The sequence below is a fragment of the Topomyia yanbarensis genome, chromosome 3 (genome assembly GCF_030247195.1).
Source record: "Topomyia yanbarensis strain Yona2022 chromosome 3, ASM3024719v1, whole genome shotgun sequence".
NCBI classification, from domain to species: Eukaryota; Metazoa; Arthropoda; class Insecta; order Diptera; family Culicidae; genus Topomyia; species Topomyia yanbarensis.
In genome coordinates, this window is record NC_080672.1 from 417,408,725 (window position 1) to 417,423,355 (window position 14,631).

Below are 14,631 nucleotides of genomic sequence, written 5' to 3' on the forward strand. Positions count from 1 at the left end.
TTTTGAAAACTTTTTGAAAACCGTTGGCAAACTCGAAAAATGTACAGCCTAATGTGAAGCGCACATCTATTGACGCCAAAATAAAGCACTCAATCAGTGATAAATTGATATCCTGACGAGTTACATAAGGAATTAAAGAATTTATACTTGTTTCTTTTCAACTCAGTAGGTTATAAAAACCAATTGCAGTGCTCCAAAATGTCGAGCATCGTTATGATTTAAATTTCTGTTTGCTTTCAATGTGGTATACATGTTTCTCTTGCAGCCTATTCAAGGTCAGTGAAAATCTGATAGGGTGACAGCGTCACTAGAGGTGGCAACCTTATAAGACGCTGAATCCCTCTGGATAAAGACTCGCCCTCTTTATCGTTTTTTGCCATTTATCTGTCAGTGTTATCCCAAATCCAAGAAGGGATACTGTTCCCTTGATCAGGCAGAGGATGGGGACACACTCCCATGAAAAAATATCATCTTGCGAAACGTATCGGGGATGCATTCAAACTTGTCTTTGCAAATTGATTCGCTCGAAAATTGATGATTTGGCAAGGCATCTGTGATTTCAGCTAAGTAACACCAATATTTTCTTCACTAGAGAGACTATTAACAGACAACTCAACTGGGCGGTGTTAAGTCAGAGCGGGCTAAGTCGCAAAACACAAAAAAATGAGATAATGATAGCACTGGATAAAGAATTTCGTCAGCTATATTCGACTTTTGCCAGATTTGAAATATGTTACAATAAACAAAAATTATGGCAAAAATCAATTTCCCATCATAATGCTGCTTCACCCGCAACAGATTCCTCCCCTAGTTTAGAGGCTGAGATGTCCGTCGAGGCAGCCAGTAACTCAGGCTGGCGTTTCCTTGGCAACTCTAAGGTATGGAAGGCTGATTGGTCCGAATACGACGCACGTAAATTGCGTCGTCTCAATCAACAAAAAGCGGAGGAGAAAGCAAGAATAAAGAAGAAACGGAATAAACAGAGGCCCGCTAATGCACTTGACACCACCCGAAACAGTAATAATAATACTAAGCGTCGCAAGAATCACGGTTACAAGCACCACACAATTTTCGACAAAAATAACGGATGTAATTACAACCACAGCAGATTTGCGTACCACGATAACAAACGCCGTGACATCGACAATCTTCCGTTGGATAGAGAGCTACTGGCTGAGGCAAAGAAACGTTTTTCGAGGCCACCTTCAACTTCGTTCAGACCTACCATTGCATTCCACAGAGGTGATGTTTTAAACCCGTGCCCTACCGACCAACCTAGCACCTCACATCGAACAGCTGCTGCCACACCTATGTACCCCTCCGGAATTGGCGCCTGTCAGTGTTTTTGCCGCTATCGACGCGCTCATTAGAGCAAGATAATAATGAATTGACAAATAATATTGCGATTCAAGATTTAGAAGAGGTAGAGCTAGGTCTAATTAATTCCCATTCAACTAACACTTCTCCTAGAGAATCTCAGTCAAGAACAGAAATCTTGGTCTATTGCCAAAACTTTAACCGCATGAAAAGTGCAGCTAAGATGAATGTGATTCAAAACAAAATATTAGGTTGTCATTATTCCGTAATTTTAGCAACTGAGACTAGTTGGGACGAAACAGTGAGAAGTGAAGAAGTTTTCGGGAGCAATTACAATGTATTTAGGGATGACCGTGATTGTCATGTATCTGGTAAGAAGTCAGGAGGGGGCGCTTTGATTGCGATTTCAGCAAAACTAAATGCAGAAGTTATCAAAACTATAAAATCAAAAGAATTCGAGCATGTGTGGGTGAAAGTACATGTTAAAGACGAAACTCACGTTTTCGCTTCGGTGTATTTTCCTCCAAATTTTGCTCGAAAAACGACTTACGAAAAGTTTTATCATGCTGCTGAATGCATTATTAATAGTCTTTCCCCGCACGTAAAAGTTCACATATATGGCGATTTCAATCAACGCGGTATTGATTTCATACCAGATGCTGATAATGAGAGCATCCTACTTCCTGTTGTAGGGGAAAATGAAACTTTGCAGTTCATTTGCGATAAATCTGCCAGTTTAGGACTTAATCAAATAAATCACATAAGAAATCAGCGACATTGCTATTTAGATTTATTAATGACGAATATAGACGAAGACTTCTGTGTAACGGAATCACTTACTCCCTTATGGAAGAATGAAGCTTATCATACAGCCATTGAGTTTTCTATATTCTTGCATGTTAACGACAGACCTGGTGATAGTGAATTTGAGGAGGTATTTGATTACGAGTCCGCTAACTATGAAAGCTTGAGGCAAAAAATTAATGCAATAAACTGGCAAATGATTTTAAGAAATGAAGAAAATGTTGAAGCTGCCGTAGACATATTCTACAAAATATTATTTGAAGTCATTCACGAAGATATACCATTGAAAAGAAGAAGGCGTCACTATAACTCAAAACATCCCATCTGGTTTAATAGAGAAATCAAAAATTTAAAAAATCGTAAGCAGAAAGCACACAAAATCTACAAAAAATACAACAGCGAAGATAACTTAACAAATTATTTAAATCTATGCGATCAATTGAACCTTGCCATTGATATCGCGTTTGAAGAGTACAATGCAAGAACAGAACGCAATATAAAAACTTGCCCAAAAAACTTCTTTAATTACGTAAAAACTAAAATAAAATCGGATTATTTCCCAACAGAAATGCATCTTGATGGAAAGGTAGGCGATAACTCAGAGGAAATCTGCAATCTTTTTGCAACATTCTTCCAGGAAGTTTACACTACATTTTCAGAGAAGGATCGAGAGCGTGAATACTTTTCATTCCTCCCAGAACTTTCAAGAGATATTAACATTAAACAGATAAAAGTACATACAATCATGGATGCCTTAAAAAACTTGGATAGCTCTAAAAGCCCTGGACCTGATGGCGTTCCACCGGTGTTTTTAAAAACTTTGTCAATAGAACTAACCGCTCCTTTATTTTGGCTTTTTAACATGTCTCTAGAATCAGGTTGTTTTCCTAAAACATGGAAAAGCTCTTTCCTAGTTCCAATTTTTAAAAATGGTAAAAAATCCGATGTGCGTAACTATCCTGGAATAGCTATCATCTCGTGCATTCCCAAGATTTTCGAGGCGATTGTTAATGAAAATTTATTCCACCAAATCAAGAACAGAATTACCCATGTGCAACATGGTTTTTTCAAAGGGCGTTCTACAAGTACAAATCTACTCGAATTCATTAACTACACATTAACAGCAATGGATAACGGAAACCACGTTGAAGCTCTTTATACAGATTTTAGCAAAGCATTTGATCGCATCGACATACCCATGCTACTTTTTAAATTAGAAAAAATGGGGTTTGAGCCAGGACTTCTTACATGGGTACAATCATATCTTACAAATCGTGAACAAGCTGTTAGATTTAAAGGGATAAAATCAATCCCAATTCAAGTTACATCAGGAGTCCCTCAAGGGTCTCATTTGGGCCCGCTATTCTTTATTTTATTTGTTAACGACATTTCCTTCATTCTAAAAAATGTAAAAGTTCTTATATATGCTGATGATATGAAACTATTTCTAGAAATAAGAAATGGTGAAGACTTTCAGACATTTCAAAACGAAGTAAATATATTTTATACATGGTGTAATAAAAGCCTGCTGAAATTGAATGTAAAAAAATGTAATTCCATAACATTGAGTAGAAAGAATAATATACAGAACAATAGAATCTTATTGGGAAATCAACAAGTAGAAAAGTGTGACAGAATAAGAGATCTAGGAGTTATTATAGATTCCAAAATAACATTCATAGATCATTATAACACAATAATTAACAAAGCAAACAGCACACTAGGTTTTATTAAACGCTTCAGCTATAATTTCCAAGATCCCTACACAATAAAGACATTATATGTAGCCTATGTGCGTTCAACACTAGAATATTGTAGTATAGTTTGGTCGCCTTTTTCAGCAACGCATGCAAACCGGATAGAATCAGTACAAAAGCAGTTTTTGATGTTCGCTCTTCGTAAACTAGGTTGGACTGGACTACATTTGCCATCTTATGAAGCACGGTGCATGCTAATTGACATTCAAACCTTGAAAGATCGTCGTGAATTTTCTATGGTATCATTTGTAAACGACATTGTATCACATCGTATTGATTCAATCGAACTTTTATCGAAACTAAATTTTTATGCTCCTTCTCGACAACTACGTAACCGCAGCATCTTTTGTACAATTCGCCATCGCACTAATTATGCCAAGTTTGGCCCTTTAAACCAAATGATGAATATTTACAACAAACATTGCGAAAGCATTGACTTCACTATGTCGAAAACAAAACTTAAGCAGCAGTTTAAAGTAAACCAAAATTTCAACTAGTGTTAAGTTAGTTTAATAATTATTGTAAGAAACCGGTCTACATCTGATTGACGACTTGAAATAAATAAATAAATAAATAAATAAATGTAAAAGATGCTGCGGTTCAAACTTTAAACTCGTTTTTCTCGAAATCAATATTTTGTCACGTAGTCCGGTCTGACTTAACACGGACCAACTGTAAATGATGTCGTTGTATTAAGAGGTTTGTCCAGCGTTGACCCGTTGAAAGTGCTAGGCCCGGATTGCTTGCCTCCTATGGTTATAAAACTTTTTTTTATTTTTGAGAGGTTTTAACATTAGGATCACTCGCCTCTTTGTCGGGTAAGAAAAATCTTTTTCCGAAAAATCTCTAACTCTATGTGCGGGGACTGGAATCGAACCCAGGTGCGTAACACATTGTACTCGAGCACTTTTTGTATCAGAGAGCATTATTTTCAAGTATTCAGGCACTGAAATTTTTTTCTCAAGTGTACAAGAAGAAGCAGGAAACACTCACAGTATTGAAAACTACAGAGGAATCTAGCTACTGAACCAGCTGGCTCTAGTTCGGAAAAGTTTGTATACTCAAGGAAGTCATCTAGGGCCACGTATTTTTATCTTGTTCATCAACGATCGCTGTACCCACATCAAGTTTGGGAAACTACGCTGAAGATCTGAAAATCTTTCGTTTAATTGCCTAAAAATTCGTTTTTATCTGTGTTCCACGGTGTTATATACAATATAAAGGACATACAGACTAACATCGATAAATGGAAGGTGATAAGTTTGAGGCGCTCGAAAATTCTAAGGTTTTGCGAATATACCCTTCAAGCCTTGACACAGGGTGGATTCTACCGATTATTTGGGCGTGTTATTTCACAGAAAATACATCACTGCTACATCAGCAAAGATTTTTTGTAACATTTGGCTTTATTAAGCGGAATCTGTACTGGTGATTTCGAGGAAAATCAACGCACAGAAATCTGTATACTGCGCACTGGTTCGGAGCGTTTTAGACTACGCTACGCTGTTCAAAGTGGAGCGCATTCAAAGAAGCTTTGTGTGATTTACTCTAAGAAAGCTACCTTGTAATAAGCGTATTCGTCTCCCACCATATATCGTCGTCTCTAGTGCTTTGATTTTCGCTATTAGATGTTCGGTGCTTTATGTGTTTTCGAGTGACTTTGGTATAGCCGTCTGCCTTCTCGTTTATTTCTTTCCTAGGTATGTTTACTCTTGGTTTGGGACTATCGTGGAATATTGTTCGTCCAGCATTTTTTATTTTCGACCGGCTGTCTGTGGTGTATCAGCAGATGTCGATGGCTGTTTTGTGGTGTTCTTTAGTTTGTTTTGGCGCATGACTTACCGTAGCGTGCCGACTGGTTACAGAACTGGCACATGGGCGTCTTCCCAGGGTATGTGCATTGGGTTATTTGTATGTAATTAACACCTTGAGATGATCTGCCGTGGAAGGTCACCATCCGAATATCGTTGAGAATACCACGAAAAGAGTTCCTCCAAGTGTTGTTTGAAACGGATTCCACTTCTTCATACTTCGACATGACTCTTTTAATATAATTTAATTTGTAGTGGACGAGGTGCCAGATCGTGTAGGCGAATTTCCGTTAAATCATGGTCCGTATACACGGGATCTTGGTTTTGACGTGTTCATATTAGACGTCTAGTCTCATGTTGTTCTTCGCTATGAAGCTTTCTGCCTCGGATAAGGAGTTGAACGTTATTAGAAACTACTTGTCTCGTGTGATGTAGTTGTATGTGTGACACTTCTGTATACACAAGTTTCATTTTCACCTTGTTAACTGTTCAACCTCGCGCACTGTAGTTCTAAGATGGGTCTGCGAAAAGTTAGTTGCGATTGTGTTTTCCCGTAACAGGCAATACTTATTTTGTGGTTCACTCATTTTACTTGCAGTTGGGCAACAGGGCTTTGCTGTTCTATAGTTTAGACGTATACGCTATAGCGGAGCAGCGCGGATTGTATTTTTTGTCTTGACTTCTGATCTGTACGAGATGAAGCAGACTGTGTTCCGATATTCTTTCAAGAATTAATTAGTTCCTTCTCATGTTATAAGGAACCGCAATTCTGTGGATACCTGGGTACCGTACTGGAAACGGCCAGAATAATCCAATAGACAGATCTTGTAGCAAATTTAATGAAGCTTCTGAACTGTTTGGCTAGCACACCGCCAAATCCAGTTAGAAGTTAGCGTTAATAACTTATAACAATAAATCGTTTATACTTAATCTGTAGGGTAAAATGTAAATAAAAGAAGAGGTGTCTCCAGAAAAAATTTTGCTATTCATTTAATCAAGTTCTGACCCGTATTAGTTTAGATGTCATTATAGTCGTACGAAATGACCATTTGATGTGGAAAACCGAGCTTAACCCTCCGGAAGTAGCGCTTATGGCCCATTGAACGAGCAGCCGCTGGTGCCCTAAGACGATTTCGATAGATTTTCAGAGCAGCGTGCACTCAGTGCACTAGCGCGACTGTTGGAAGGTTGAATTGCGGAAATCAACCAGTCACTTTCTAGTTGAATACCGGGAACTCTTGTTATGAGAGTAGGGGAACCCGGGGCTATTCGGACCTATCTAAGCAAATTGCCCTTTTAGGTGAATAGATGTGAAAGAATTTATCGGTCAAATCTTCAGCTACATTTTGGTGTCATAAACTTCCATTTGCACTACTCCATGGCTGCGCTAGGCGACGATTTGCAAAACTCTACGTTCATCCCTCTATTTACAATGTAGGTAATTCGGACCTCCCTACATGCCCTTCATGCCTACATTCAGACCGTAATTTTTTATGTTGTTTTACACTGGAATTATGTTTACCTATGAAATATTTATTGGAGAAACTCCTTAAGAAGCAAAAAAAACTGCGTTACAAAAACTTAATTTGGTTAGTCACAGCTGTCGATTGGTGTATCATGTACTTTCTTTGCTGTAGTGTGTGCAATCGTGTGCGTAGCCGCAAGCCGCTGAACGGTGTTTGATGGAATAAGGGATCCGAATAGCCCCGTATGCTCATTTCACACAAAAATGGTGAGCGTCTTGAAAATATCTGTGGTTTCACCCAAACAAAAATAATTCCATAAAGTAGCAGCCTCAAGTTACTTTTAATTTTTTTCACTTTTATTTGTTGCTTTAATCACGGTTTTACCATTATAATGATTTTTGTTTTAAAGATGGCAAAAAAATGAAACACGTTGTATCTTCTTTCTAAAACAACCCAAAGAATGAGATTCAGCTGTAAATCAATGTTTTCGAATAGCGGTTGAACGAATATGTACGACAATCAGAAAGTCTTACGATTTTCTGATAAATCGAGGGGATCCGAATTACCCCAACGGCTTTAATAGCCCCGGGTACCCCTATGGAAAAACGAATAGAGTAATTAAACGTATCAGGGCATAAATATTAAATTTGACAATTTATATTTTCAAATATTTACGTACATCTGATCACTGTAACTGTTATGTTATCTCAAGTTCGGCCCAATTCGCATGCCAATTCATACCGAGGTCAGAAACCCTCAACCAGCAACGTTTGACGACCAAACATTCCCGTAATAAAAGGACAACCCCGCTAACCGAAACCGGTCACCAACAAGTCCGCAAACAGAGTGCGACGAAAAAATAGCTTCAAATGCTACAAAAAAGTAACAACTGGTTTCAGCCTGGGAGGGAGAAACAGACACTACGCACGAAGTGTAAATAATAGCACTTGTCAAGAAGCAAGAAAACTTTCGACAGCTAAAATCAATCAAGGTGGGCGACGCATAAATGAGCAAATTTCTTTTTGCGTGTCATTGATGCAAGCGTGTTACCGGCACATGACTTCAATCGTGTGATGGAAAGGAGCTTGGGACAGCATAAAATCAGTGAAAGTTTTTTTTCCGGGTGCTTTACATTGATTTGAAGATAAAGTCAGACGACAGTGTGCTTCCAGTACTCGAGTGAAAAGGGACAAATTTCGGAACGATGTGTCTAATCTTCTATTTTTGAAATAGGATTTTTATGCCGTTCTTCTCCTTCATTCTACCACGGCTTCCTAAAAAATTTCTTACACTGATTATTAAAAACCGATACAATATTAAATTCAATCTGAAAAATAGAATTTAATTTTATAAAAATTTAACTAAGAGAATCCTTGAATAAGGAAACTCGCCGGTAGAGGCATGTTTATCTGATTTGTGAAATGTTGACCAATGCATATTCGAATAGAAATGTACAGTAACAAAACCATGATTTTCACTGTGACAGTACAGTAATTTTACAATAATTTACAGTAAGTTTTAGTGTTATGATACAATACAAAAACAATAAACTTTAACGTTTTTACAGTAAATTTCAATGTAAAATAGACTTTTACAGTGAAAAAGGGGGGTGGTTATGTATCTTAACATTAAAAAATCAATTTTTCTCTATACATTTTTTTTCTCGAAAACAGTAAAATTTAATGTGAATGCACTGTATCAGTTTTTTGCTGAACAGTGAAATTTATTGTTACATGAAATTTTATTGTAAATCTACTGTGAGAACTTGGCATCGAATAATGTTGAAACAATAATAACTATAATATTTATTGTTTTATGATAGTTTGTAGGGTAACTGCTATTGTAAAATTCTATCCGGGTAGGTATTTGATAGGTAGATAGGTACGGCTGCAGCCTTGGAACGTAAATATCCACATAATGAAATAACAGAAAAAACGTTTGATATAACATGTTTTCGTTTTTATATTTGCCCTTTATTTACTACTGAAAAATATTGCCAACCTAAATAAAGTACAGAAAACTGTTTCCAACTTTCTTTTTACATCATCCAACAATTTTAACCGTCGAACTGTCAAATTTAGCCAAGGTTATTTTGCAAATTACTTTCGTAGTATAAGATTTTAACTAATAGATGGAAATGGAATTTTTTTCATGATTCGGATCATCAGATTAAGCTGCATGAGCACCCAAACATTAAAAATATGTCGATGTCAAACTTCATGTCGAAGTAACTTGTCAATTTTTTTCGAAACTTTGTTTATATTTATTAGCATGCACCTAAGCCTACGTTGATGATTTTCATTTTCTCAGTATACTCTCAAAAGAAACTTTAAACTGGAGAACCGTCAAATCTGACTAGCAAGGCGTCACTCATTCTAAAATTGTTAAATAAGTCACAAATTTTTAAAACTTTCTTCGCACGATTTACACCATTATTATTTGTCTTTAGGGGAACATGGGGAGACTTGACCAAGCGCAAAATTCTATTTTTGGCTATGGTGTCTTCTATTCGATTCTTAAATTTTTTTCAAAAATATTTTTATACTTGTTTCGATCCCTTAAGGTAACTTTAAAAGTTTGGAATGAAAAATCCTTTCCTTACAGAAAATATTACGTGATTAATAAATTTGCATTAAATGATGTAATTTTTTATCAAACTTTGTATGGACATATCTACTCGACTACTAATTACTATTAATGTACCAATATACCATCTTAATCTTTGTGAAGCAGTGAAATGATTATACATAAATTGGAACACTGGAATAGTTATTACTAGAATTTGAATGACATTCAACGTAATAACTAATGTTGGGGAGACTTGACCAAGATTTTATGGGGAGACTTGACCAAGTGGCAATTAGCTGAAGAAAGATACAAAATTCCTGATATCTATTATGCTTTGGGTATCTACTGTTAATGTTAATCACGCCATAAAAAATCCCACCTCAAACATAAGTCTTTATATTTTAGTGTTAGTAAACAAAGTTAGCAATAGTAGGACTGATTTCGTGATGTGTGAACATGCAATGCAAGCAGTACAGTAAATGCTTAAAAAGAAATGCATTATAAAAAATCTAAATTTATCAAATGCAACCCTTTTATATTTTTTACTGCTACCTAAAGATCTCGACAATATGGAAAAAATAATTACAGTATGTTTTATGTCATTATTTTTTGTTAAGATTTTTTAAAAATCTCTTGGTCAAGTCTCCCCACGCCTTGGTCAAGTCTCCCCGCAGTGGGGAGACTTGACCAAAAAAAAACGACCTCTGAAAAACTTTTGTAACTTTTCAAAAATTAAATTAAAAATTCTGCCAAAAATCATGAAGACGCACAATAACTTTGCGCATTATATCTCAATGACTTTTAATGGATTGATGATCTTTTTAGAAATTTATGCAGTTTGAGCTGAAAACCTGGTCAAGTCTCCCCATGTTCCCCTACTATAGATATGAAAATAGCTTTTATCACATGTTTTAAATAGACAGATGATATAAATTATTTTAAACCAAAAAGTATTTTTGAATTACCAAAAAACGTGCACGTCACAGCATATTTTTTGATTCTATATTCCCATTTCTTGGAGTAGAGAACATTTACAGCGTCGTCTCAGTTCCATAACTGGTTTCATAACAAGCATAAAATATATTTTAGGCGTAATTCATTGATCTTGTAGGCGACGATACAGATAAATTACATAATTCAAACACTATAAAGACTTATTAAGATTTATAAAGATTCAAGTGAAAAAGACGCTTTTGTTGAATCCCCCTCCAGTTGTTTTTTTATAGTGACCATTTCCTCTTTCCTTTCTTCTCCTCGTTCATAAACTGTCGTTCTGTCTGGTATTTTGATTAATTCATTAAAATGTAAATATTATTTGAAATTTTCATATAAAATTAACCCTTTATTTTACATTATAGCAAGATCGCAATATTGTCTTAAAACGATGCTCGAAACTTTTGAACGCATCTAAATTCTTCTTCTTCATTGAATACGTAGAAATACAATTTATTTGATAATGGCAGCACGGATTACCGAAAAATTCATCTGGCTAATTTGAAAATGGCATTAAAATCACAGAAAAACTTTAATAATATTTACTGCTACACCCAATCTAGACAAAAATCAAGGAAACTCATCGTTCGGAAACATTTTCAAGCAAGCATATGATGACAATACTCTCATTTCCTCGATGAACACTTTTTTGTGGCTCGGAGTGAAAGTTTCGTTCTGGCTGGCTATGACATTCACATTTATTGAGTCTGTTTCTCCCTCCCAGGTTTCAGCCAACAGCCTATGTTTGTAAGTGGCGGCGGCGGCGGCGACGGCATTGAAAGTTACACTCACTCCAATCGAACTGCACGCGACGACTACTTGTGCGCCTCCTGACGAAACTAGCAATACCACATTGTGTCAGTGTACACTTTGTGTTTCGTGTTTACTCGGTACCGCGTCGTATCCCGCCCCTCGCTAGTCATAAATTAGTGGTGATGCAGTGCCCCTTGCATAAACGTGTCTACGGTCGCCGAATGTGTGTGCGCGTGTGTGTCTGTAAACTTTCGCTACACCGCGGGACGGACCGGGCGATCGGACGATTCATGACGGTGCACTAAAAAAGTACGCCGCCACCGCCGCCGATTAGCGTGCCAATATTTACTGCGACAGTGGCATTGGGTCTCAGCGTGCGGTTTTAGACCGCGAAGGTGATACTTTCCACCAGGCGGTTAGTGCCAATGGTGACAGCTGTAGTGGCAGTGTGAAGAAACGATTAGTGAATAAATAGGTAAGTGTTGCGAACATCGGTAAATGGAATATAATTTGAAAGAAATTCAATGGCCACTGTCAATAGTTTGTCGCGATTAGCCGTAGTGGCCTACTGTGATCACCGAAGCGAATGATTCGCTTCCGCAGTAAACACAATGAGTATTTGTTAACAAAGAGGAGTGTCACTTACAGGAGCAGAGTAGTGCATCTATTACCGACAATCAACCGTGCACCGTGTGTCAGTCAACCGAGTTAGACTTGCGCATTGCATAATCAGAACAGCAGGCGCCGCCATCGCTATAGCCGCCGGCTGATGGCATTTAGTGATACCTGACGGTGTCGTTTCAGACGATAGCGATTACGTTAGAATGTGATGGAATACAGGCAAAAATTTCTGAAGAAAATTGAAAAAAAAAATGGAAACCTAACAAAATAACGATCCGTGTGGTTTCTGCGCAGTTTTCAGGTGAAAAAGAACGCAGCAGGCAAGGTGTTGTTTGTTTTTCGGCCTTGCCGCGGGAAAAGCATCACCATGCCTACCGGCTCACAATGGGAGAAGAAAGCCGATGATGTTCGGCAAATTGATTGCTTGATCTGTATTTATTTGCGGCACGCGGAGAACGCCCACATGACAGCACATTGGCGAGTAATTGCGGATGATGAATTCTGTTCTCGGAATAAATTGGCATTTTGGGAACTTTGTTGGTCATAGATAAAAATACAATGCCACAGATATTTGTAATTTTTGGTATGCTTGGCATGTGCAAATAATGAGGTTCGCTTTGTGCTCGATTTGTCTGTTTATGTGACTGAGGGAATTTCACAGACGTCACTAGAGACGCTGACGTCATCTCCATGTCAAATTTGAGATTATATCGACGCAACTCAACTCACCTTGCTTTGAAGACGATTGCTATGCACTACTAGTAGAGCTGCCCAGAAGTGTGTTGGTTTTCACAGCGCTTTAATAAAATCTAATACTTGGTTGCTCGAGTGTCGTATCGATGTCGTAGCTCGAAACTCTGTAAAGATAGGAAAGAAAAGTTTATTAATTTTCAGGAAGCCTTGATTTAATGTAATTTGATCTTAAATGGCTGGCATTCAGACCACTTTGTGGTTTCTTTGTTCATCGAAAATAGTAACTTTGACGTACGACGGAGATGATAGGACCTGTCGTCCACACATATACTTAAGACAAGCATGGTAAACGCCGGTACACGCAGAGGATAAATTGGCTGCTGAGATCGCGTTGACTGACTGGCGGGTTTGCATGTCAGAACTCAATTATTCCCAGCCACATATGGTTTCGCAAAATAACATTCGCCGCTGACTGTCAGATCCGTTCAGCTTTGGTTCGACACGGGATGAGATGAATGAAGTTTCATGACCGCATCAATGCTGCCGTTGCTGCCAGGCGGGCTTATGGTGGCGTTCAAGCGCCCCCTTTTCGAGCGAGAACGGGAAGCAAAGATAAGTGCATTACGTCATAAAACGAGGTTAACGAGCGGGCATTGGATGGTATTATACGATTCACCATCCCGCCGGCTTACGAAGAATACAAATATATCGTAGTTGGCCATGAACTCAAACTCTGCTGGTAAAATGGTGCAAAGCGCCAAATCGTTACTCAAAAATCTGTATGCCTACTATGAATAATTATTTTAGTGGAAAGGACCGTTCTAAAATGAAAAAATTAACACACGTTTCCGTTTTTTGAACAGGCGATGTTACCGTGACACTTAGCAATCAGAAACGCGATGTCAACGACTCTGTCACGTGAGCTCGCCAATCGGCATTCCTTTTCCACAAATGGTTTGGTTTCACTGTTGCACTACACAGCGTTGACTGACTGGTTGGGTCACGTGCCCTTAACCACGCAACCATCGGGTAATCGCTTGCTACGAGTAGAAAAAGGAAGTGTGTGCGTAAACCGGTTGACGACTGGGATAGTAATATTGAAGCATAGGTATATACGTAAGTGAGCACTGATTGCTGAGTGATATGGTTTGACAGTTTTCGGGTAGAGGTAAATTGTCTGGTATGATTAAGTAGTCGAGATGATCGCAAGCTTAGAGACGAATTCAAATTCCCCAATGTTCAACGAGTAAATTAGAAATACTTTACGGCATGCGATGGAATCCTTAATACTGGTCTACAAGCTACAACTCGATTGCCAAGTCACAAACCCTTTTGGACAAAATAATGGGAAAATGCTTGGACATATTGTCAGCCTTTGACAGAAACATGGACGTTCGATGTACGCATGCTTGGATTGACTAGTCATCTTCAAGGTCATCTTTATGTTATTCGGACGAGCTAGACGACACTACATGATTCGCTAATAGAATACATTTATTTTTCTTACTTTGAATGGATTGGTTAAGATTGGCATTGGAATAGTTGGGAGTGATTTGCATTTCTAACAACCATTAAGAATGATTTAGAATGGACGTGGGTTCTATTATGCCATGAAAAAATGGAACTGTCAGGATAAAAATTATGCACTAGACGGAAAGATACCTGTTTTTGATTGTACACTTCGTAGACTATATTATTATTGAGAAATTTGACGTTAAAAATACGCACACTACGATCTCGCATTTTTATACCCTCCCCTTAAGCCCAAAAGCGGTTTGTGTGCTTCTCAAATTGCTGCGTAAACGATTTTTTTGCCTACCAAAGCAAACGTCAAAACAACATTACCAA

The 14,631-nt window shown here is 37.8% G+C and overlaps 1 protein-coding gene across 2 annotated transcripts in view; it reads right to left on the minus strand.

Annotated features, from left to right (window-relative positions):
* LOC131691785 (protein piccolo) overlaps positions 1-14,631 on the minus strand; it is a 267,985-nt gene that overhangs the window by 71,041 nt on the left and 182,313 nt on the right. For both annotated transcript variants that reach the window (XM_058978418.1, XM_058978419.1), the window contains one exon: positions 12,820-12,947. The gene's annotated coding sequence lies outside the window, so the exon portion shown is untranslated. The remainder of the gene's footprint in view (positions 1-12,819; positions 12,948-14,631) is intronic.